Genomic DNA, 9,213 nt, shown 5'->3' on the forward strand with positions numbered 1-9,213 from the left:
GCACAGAAAAGATCTGCAAAGAGTGGGAGAGATGGCTGTTTTTTTAAATGCCAATTAAACACACACACAAACATACACACACACACACACCAAAAGGAAAACATGACCCATTCAAGAGAAGAAACTAAATTGGCAGAAAGTGTTCCTGAACAAGCACAGGCATTGGACTTCAGAGACAAAGAGTTTTACAACAATTGTCTTATATCTGCTGATATAGCCAAAGCAAAAATTTGACAAAGAACTAAAGGAAATCAGGTAAATCATATACGAATAAAATGATAATATCAAAAAAGATATAGAAATTTTAGAGCTTAAGGAACAAAAAGAAAGTAACAAAGAAATGTGAACAGACCCTAAAGGACTTTTAGGACACCATCATGTGAACTAATATACATCTTATTGGAGTCTCAGAAAGAGAAAAGAAAGAGAATGACACAGAGAGATTATCTGGAGAAATAATGAACAAGAACTCCCCAAACTGGATATAAGACGTGAATAATCAACAAATCCAAGAACCTCAAAGAATTACTGGTAAAGTAAACTCAAAGATATCCACAACCACATACAGTATATGCAAACTGTTGAAAAAGTTTTAGACTTTTCAGCCTCAAAAAGTCAGTCTCAAAGACAAGAGACTATCATGAAACATGACTCATTGGGTTCTAGAGATCCTGGATAAGACTATCAACATATTTCTCGTCAGAAACCTTGGAGGACATAAGACAGTGTAATGGTATATTTAAAGTGCTAAAAAAAAAACCAAACCTGTGAACCAAGAATTCTATGTCAGATAAAAATGTCCTTCAAAATGTGGGAGTAATTAAGACAATCTCAGATAAACAAAAGATTTTTAGTTTATTACTATTTGAACTTCCCTACAAGAAATGTAAACAGAATCATTCAGGTTCAATGAAAGGATATTGGACAGTAAATCAAAGCCAGATGAAGATATAAAGACCTCCACTAAAGGAAAATATATGCATAAATATAAAATCATGTACTTTCAAAACTTTAGTTTCTATCTCCACTTGTTCATTTCTAAAATATTTAAAAGATGAATGCATAAAATTAATTATGAATTTATGTTAATACATACACAATGTATAAAAATGAAAAGAGTGACATCAATAACATAAATTGCAAGAGGGGAACAGAGCTGTAAAAAAGTACAGGTTTTATATAGCGTTACAATTAAGTTAATATCAATTGAAAATAGATTGTTCTAACTCTACAGTGTATCTGAAATCTGCATGGTAACCACAAAGAAAATAACAATAGAATAGATACAACTGATAGTGAGACAAAAATCAAAACATGTCACTACCAAAATTCATCTAAACACTAAGGAAGGCAGTAACAGAGGAAATAAGGGAAATAAGTCAAATAGAAAAAAACTAAAATGTAAGTCTTTATCAGTAGTTACTTTACATGTAAAGAAGCTCCCTCATACAAAATGTATAGTTTTGAATAGTGGGAAAAAAAATCAGGCTCAAGTATCTCTTCTCTATAAGAGACTCACTTTGAATCAAAAGACACAAATAGTTTGAAAGGGAAAGATGGTAAAAGATATTCCATGTATATGGTAACCAAAAGAGAACTTGCATGGCTATATCAGTAACAGACAAAAAAGAATTTTTAAGAGATAAATTGCAGCAAGCGACAAAAAAGTTCTATTATATATTAATAAAAGGGTCAATGCACCAAGAATATAGAACAATCACAAACATACATGTGCCAAACATCGGAGTTTCACAATATATGAAAATCACGTTGACAGAATTCAAGGGAGAAATAGACACCACTAGAAAACTACTTGGAAACTTCAATACTTCACTTTCCATAATGGATGAAACCTCCAGACAGAAGATCAATTAGGAAATAGAAGAGAATACTACGAACAACTGTACGCCAATAAATTGAGAAATCCTCAAGAAACGGAAAATTCCTAGAAACACATGACCTACAAAGGCTGAATCATGAAGGAATATAGAACCTGAGTAGACATATAAATATTAAGGAGATTGAATCAGTATTTAAAAATCTCCCAACAAAGAAAAGGCTAAGAACAGAATGCTTCACCAGTGAATTCCACCAAGTGTTTAAAATAGCTGTAACAACTATCATTCTTAACTCTTGCAAATAATTGAAGAGGGGGGGGACTTTCTAACTCATTCATTGAGGCCAGCATTACCCTGATACAAAGCCAGAGAAATACATTAAGAGAAAACAAACTCTAGATACGTATTCCATCTGATTTGAGAATTAAAAATTCTCAAAAATATATTAGAAAACTGAATGCAGCAGCATACGCAAAATTTTACACCATAACCAAGTAGCATTCATGCCTGGAATGTAAGGATTGTTCAACATACAAAAATTGGTAAATGTAATACACCACCTTAACAGGATGAAGGAAAAACCACATGATCCTCTAAGTTGATGTGGTAAAAACATTTGGTGAACTCAACCCTCTTTCATGATAAAAGACATTCAGCAAACTAGAAAGAGAAAGAATCTTCCTCAACGTAATGAGGCCCACATACGAAAAACCTACAACTAATATCATACTCGATGGTGAAAGAATGAAAGCATTTCTCCTTAAGATCAATGATATGAAAAATTTGCCCGCTTATGCTTCTCATAGTCAGCATAGTTTTGTAACTTCCAGTTACAGTTAAGAGAAGATAAAGAAATACTACCCATCCAAAATGGGAAGGATGAAGTAAAATTATCTCTGTTCCAAAATAATATAGTCTTATACGAAGTAAGTCCTAAAGATCAAACAACAGACTGTAGGAACTAGTATACAAATTCGGCAAATGTGCAGGATACATAATCAACACTGAAAAGTCAATTACATTTCTATACACTAACAAAAACAATCTGAGAAGGAAATTACAAAATGATTCCATTTAAAATAGAATGAAAAAGAAAAATTATTTAAGAAAAACTTAAATAAGGAGGAAAGAGACCTGTACAACTAAAATTACAAAAGTTGCTTAAAGAAATTGAAGAAGGCACAAATATATGGAAATAAAATCATGTTCCTAAATGAAAGACTTAATATTAGGATGGCAATACTAACCAAAGTGATTTACATTTTCAATGGATTCCTCATGTATATCCCACCAGCCAGGTATAGCTCCTCCCTTCTCACAGTGGGCCCCTTGTTGCCACATGTAATGAACCTATTAAGAGCCACCAGGCTAAAAGTTCCAAGAGTCATTCATTATCAGTGAGGAGGTTGTCCAGAATTGGGTGGCCCCAGGGATAACCTCAAATGGCGGGTGATCAAGATTTCCCCAATGAAAACTCAAATTGGAGATATTCAGGATTTGCCTCATAATCTCAATTATAGAGACCACAAATTGATGACACTGAGATCAAGAATATACTAGTTGGAATTCCAAAGCACAACCTTCCCTTGTGTCCTCTCTATTTGTAGATGCTATTTGAATTTACCCTGCTGAACTATCTTTCTTATTCAGCCCTCTGATTATTCACTTCCCCTGCTATCTGTCCCGCTGAAGTCACTCATTCAAATGGCAAGTGTCCTGTTGGAATGTTGCTAAATTTTAATATCCAGACACAGTCAAGGGGCATTATAGTTTTGCTAGGAGCAGTTTCGAGTTAGCTGTTTCTCCTTTTTAAGGAATTCAACATCTCCGATGCAATGGACTGTTGTCTAACTATAACCCTTTTCTAAACTTTTTTCTTATCACAGGCATGCTGAGTATTAGCTTTGGAATAAACATGGGAAGGAAGCACTGGTTGGGATGAGGTCCTAATATGATGAACACGATACTGATTATAGTGTTGAAATATATATATCGAATGTGTCTGGATTAATATTAAAATTATTTATATTTTTCTGTGTGCTTTCACAGACCTGAGTCATGGTCAGTTATCAATGCTTTGGGAAGGTATGGTAGTTATTATTTTAATTAATTTCTAAAATTAAAGAAAGATCAAAGTTTCTATTCTCTTTATTTTCTGGAGGATTAAGGTGTGTAGAGCAGAATCACTTCTAGATATTGATAAGTGGGTTTGCAGCATGAAACACAGACAAGAGGATATGTAAAGACTGCTCTATAAATAATGAATATCATTAACTATGTGCAAGAGTTAGAAAAGAGTAGTATTTGGTATAATTTCTAACCAGAATTTCTGAGTACAGCTTTAATGAAGATGAAGTAAGTTCAGTTTTCAGAATTACAACCTTTGAAAGAGAACAGATGTGGCTTTGGGAGAACTAGTGAGAAACTGCCCTGCCTTTCTCATTCTCAGTGCCAAGGTTGGAGACACAGCCTGCACCAACTAAGCAAAGCAGCCCCACCCATCCCCTACACCTCAGTGCTAGGGAACCATGTTCTGAATTGGTAAGATTTGACCTCATCTCAAGCAGTGCTTCCTTCCTATGTTTATTCAGAACCTAATACTCGGAATGCAGTGTGACTGGAGCAAAGATTAGAATAGGAAATGGTCAGACAACATCCCATTGCATCAGCGATGTTAAATTCCTTAGAAAGAAGAAGCAGAGAATGCCTTATAAAACAATCCCTATAGGCATTATTGTATGCTTCCAAACAAAAACCATAAACTACTGAAAGTCTTTTAAAAGGACTTCCCAAATACTAGTTTACAAAGTAGCCACATTCAACTCACTTCTGAAGCTTCCTTAAAAGTTCAGAATCCCAGGTCCACTGGAGGATGCAGGAGGAACAACCAGGGGGTTCACCCTGGCTACCCTTAGGTAACAAGACTCATATGTGAGGATTTACCTCCAGTGTGGACTTGGACTGGAAGATATCTGGGTTCACACAGATACCGAGAGAACCAAGTTCACCACCACTCAACACTCTTTGAGCAAGCCAGGACCTTAGTCAGGACTACAACCTCTCATTTGCCTCCAATCTGGAAGATTTCCTCACAAACTAGAGAGCCATGGGTATCAGGCACTAAAGTCACCCCCTCCATAACAGGCTGGTGACACTTGTGCAGACAAAGAACAAGCAGGGACTGCTAGGACTTTGTGATGTTTTATGGGTTTTGGGAAGGAAAGCGATCTTGTGGAGATGGGAAGCAGGAGGGAAGTTCAGGGAACTTAGCAACTTCTGCCTTCACTAGACTCGCCTACTTGGAGGGAAGGTCGAAAGGGAACTGAGCCCTGGGTTGCTGCTCCTTTTTGGAATCTAGGGTGGCTCTGACTTGTAGGATAGTCTATTTATTACAGAGGGCCCAGGCTGGACATTCCCCTATTAATCCAATGACCAGTTAGAATCCTCCAGCCTCCCAAGGTTCACTGGAGGAACTGGCTGGTCCACTGGGGTTTGTGCTTGACCAGTCTGGGTTAGTGGAGTGGTGGGGATTCACACTTTCCCCAGTTTATACAATCAGACTGAACAAGAAAACTGTACATCAAGAGACCTCAGGATTTCCCAGACCTATAAGGGAGGGACAAGAAGAGAACATCCTGGAATTATAAATAAGTAATGCTCAGGTGCCACCAGTAAATAATTGCTTTATTTTCTCCTCACTCACTCCCTATAAGAGAGCAAATATTTGCTCAGCAAAGGGCATATGGACATGGTTTGTAAAATAAATAAAATTTTGTTGCCAGAAGTACTTGTCCCTTGGAAGCGGCCTGCTTAGTTTAATGGATTCTCTGTGGGAGAGTGTGGTTACGTGGTGTTATGTGGAAACAAAAATAAAGTACACTTGAACTTGACACAGGCTTATGGGTGTGGTGTGTGGGTCTGAGGGGCTGTCCAGGCCAAAGGACAGATGGCATTTCTTTGGAAAAGGCAGGAGATGGTAGAGGCTGTATGGGAGGAGGGATGGAAGGGAGGGAGGGTGGAGAGAGGACATGAGGCACTGACGGGGCCCTGGGAGGAATTTTGAAAAGAAACCAGAGATGTTTAAAAAGATATTAATTAAGTTTGAAATATGGTGCTTGATGAAATTCATAACCCATGGAATTTGAAGTACAATCCACTACACACACTACTGTGTAATGGAGTGCGTTCTGTCTGAAAAGCAAAATGTGTCCTGAATCTCCCCTCAAGATGAGTGAAGAAAAAGCTGAAGCTCTTTTGGAAATCACTCCTTCTGCTGCATCATTTTTAACTTTAAAATCACCCAATACTGTTGTGAAACCCTTAGAATCCACGGGGGCTCCTCCTCTCAGAGGATGACTCAGCAATTTCCATAGATTGTGAAACTCATGGCTGGTGCATAGTGCGGGGAGCTGTAAAGAGAAAATTAACATCAATGGCTGCTTTGTTAGGATACAGCCAGGTCAAGAAAACCTATTTCAAATTGGTTTAAACACCACAGAAATGTGTTACCTCCATAACAAGAAGTTTAGAAGAAGGGCCAGGTCCGGGTCAGCCACGGGAGATCCAGATCTTCTCGGATATTCTCCTGGCTCTTCCTTCTTCTGTGTATTGGCATCATCCTTGGGCTGAGTGAAGACAGTGCAGCAATTTCAGACATCACATCTCAACAGGATATATCCAGTCAAAGGAGAGGGACCACCAGTTTTAAGGAGTGAGGGACCCTGTCTTAGAAGCCCTCAGCACAGTTCCCCTCATGTGTCAGTGGCCAGGATTGGGTCACAGTCCTCTTCCCAAGGTGATTACATGTCAAGGGCAATGGAGTGAACATGAGTGATCTAAACAAACCATTTGGAGTACAATGGTTGTTAGGAAGGCAAACACCTTGACCACTGAAATCATAGTGAGAACCTGACGGTCTTTAGATTAGACATTTCAGACCATGGCCACAATTAGAACTGCTTGGTGAGTTTTTAAAATAAAGGGATGCCTAAACTTTATCACAGTCAAACAAATAAGAATCTCCAGTGGGTGTGGGTCTCAGCTTCAGATGAAAGGATCTATATTAATAAAAGGAGAGCAATTGTCTCGGTCTTAGGCGTATTTATCCTCTATGATTGGTACAAGCACAGACTAAGAGGTGAAAAAGCCAGGAGGCCTCACCCAGAAGCAAATCTGTTAAAAGATGAAATGTAGAGAGAATGAGTGGAGTCTGATTTCACTTCAATTCAATTTATTATTTAACCTAATTTGAATGGGTAAACTTCTATGGGACTTGAAAAGATGAAAAAGGAGAAAGAGACTCAGTGACTGTATTTAATAGTGAATCAAGAACCTAATGGATTGAGCTGGAGAATATACCACAGTGTAAGAGAATTGATTGGGTGGAATGTGTCAAAGTTAAAATTTCAGAGATTAAACACTTCTAAGAATCAAATATGGGAGCAGTTACCTCGTGTAGTGTAGCTACAAGTAGAAACTCTCAGGAGTGAGGATGTCAAAACACTGAGAAACTTGAGTTGTGTCCGTGAACAAAGATGATGTCAACATATCCTGGGAAGGAATTATAAACTAAGACCACGAACGGAGTGTACTGAGAAGTGGGTAAGATAGTAGGGCTGAGATGATGTCAGTCTTAAAAGAAAAGTTACCTGCTTCTCTCTTTCTAAGGAATTTCACATCCCTGATGCAATGGGCTATTATCTAACAGATCCCTTTTTAACCTTTGCTACAATCACACTGCACTTTGATTATTAGATTCCGATCCAATGGCCAATTGTTAATCCTCATTTTACTTGTCCTATTAGTAGCATTTGACTCTTCTCCTTGAAACAGTTCCTTCATTTGTTTTCCAAGACACAAAAATCACCTGCTATCCTTTGTACCTCAGTAGCCCCTCCTTCTCCAACTCCTCTGCTGGTTCCTCCACTTTTGTAACAACTTCTTAATGATGGGATCTTTCATTGCTCTTCTCATCTCTGTCCACGCTCACTCATCTAATCTAATCTCTGATCATCTGCCTTTGTGGCTTTAAAATGGCAACTATATTCTGAAAAATCCCAAATATATATCTTTGGTATAGACATCTCTTCTCCCTTTTCTGCCTATAGACATGAATTCTCCACAGTCTACACAGCATCTTCACCTGGATATCTAACAGGCTTCTCAAAAATACATGTCTAAAATTAAACTCATCATCTTCCCGTAAAAATTTTGTCCTCCACATTGTCTCCATCTCAGCAAATGAGATCTCCTTCCTTCTAGTTCCTTATCTCAAAATGTCTGGAGTCAAATTTGACTTCTTTTTTTACCTTTTATGATATGTCCAATATGTTAGAAAGCCTTGTTGACTCTACTTTTAAATTATATACATATTCTAACAACATCTAAACACCTTGACTGCTCATATCATGGTCCATCCAACATCATCTCTCGTCTGAATTTTTGTAGAGCGCCCTAAAGAGGGTTCTTTTCCCTTTTTTCTTCTCAACATAACATCTAGATTGATCCTTTTAAAACATGTCAGCTCATGTAGCTACTCGGCAATCTTTCTCCATTTCTCTCAGAAAAATGTTAAAGTTTTTCGAAAGGCTACATGGCATTATTACCCTATTGCAGATCTGGACCTTATCGTCCACTGCTATCTCCCTCGCTCACTAAAGGTCACCTGCATCAGCCTACTTTCTGCCACTTAAGTGTTATAGGAACATTCTTTCTTCTTGGCCTTAGCATTTTCTGATCCATGTCCAGGAATACTCTCCCATACATCCACTTGGCTCACTCTCTGGTCTCATTCCAGTTTTTGCTCATGTCACATTCTCAGTGAAGTCTTTTCTGACCATCCTATTTAAAATAGCACCTAACACTCCCACTGCCCACCACTATCTATTTTCCTCCCTGCTTAGTATTTTCCCATATCTCGTTCAAACGTCATGAAGGATCTAAGATTTTGACCTCACTTGCGAGCTAACAAATTAACTCGCCACAGTTTCAAGGATGCTGGTAGAAATCCTGAAACTTGTCGGTTGGAGAAGAAGGACTCTTTAGTATTCACAACAATAGTTGTAGCCAAAGTAACAGCATTTTTTTTCCAGCTATAGTTCCAAATATAGTTTGCATATAAGATTGTGCACATTTAAAGTTTAAAATGTGATCATTTGATACACAGATGTATTGCAAAAGTATTTCCCACAATAAGGATTGCTGTATTAGGTCCTTGAGCTCCCATTTCTACAGGGTGAAGTGAAGGGGCCCACATGACACCTGAACTTACAGGGTGACTTACAGGAGGAAAACATTGAGTCTAGGGAACTCGGGTGGATTATAGCAGGCACTGAGCTTCCTTGCCCTTTCTCTGGAGGAAGATATTTTATTTATA

The sequence above is a fragment of the Diceros bicornis genome, chromosome 36, assembly GCF_020826845.1.
Source record: "Diceros bicornis minor isolate mBicDic1 chromosome 36, mDicBic1.mat.cur, whole genome shotgun sequence".
Lineage (NCBI taxonomy): Eukaryota > Metazoa > Chordata > Mammalia > Perissodactyla > Rhinocerotidae > Diceros > Diceros bicornis.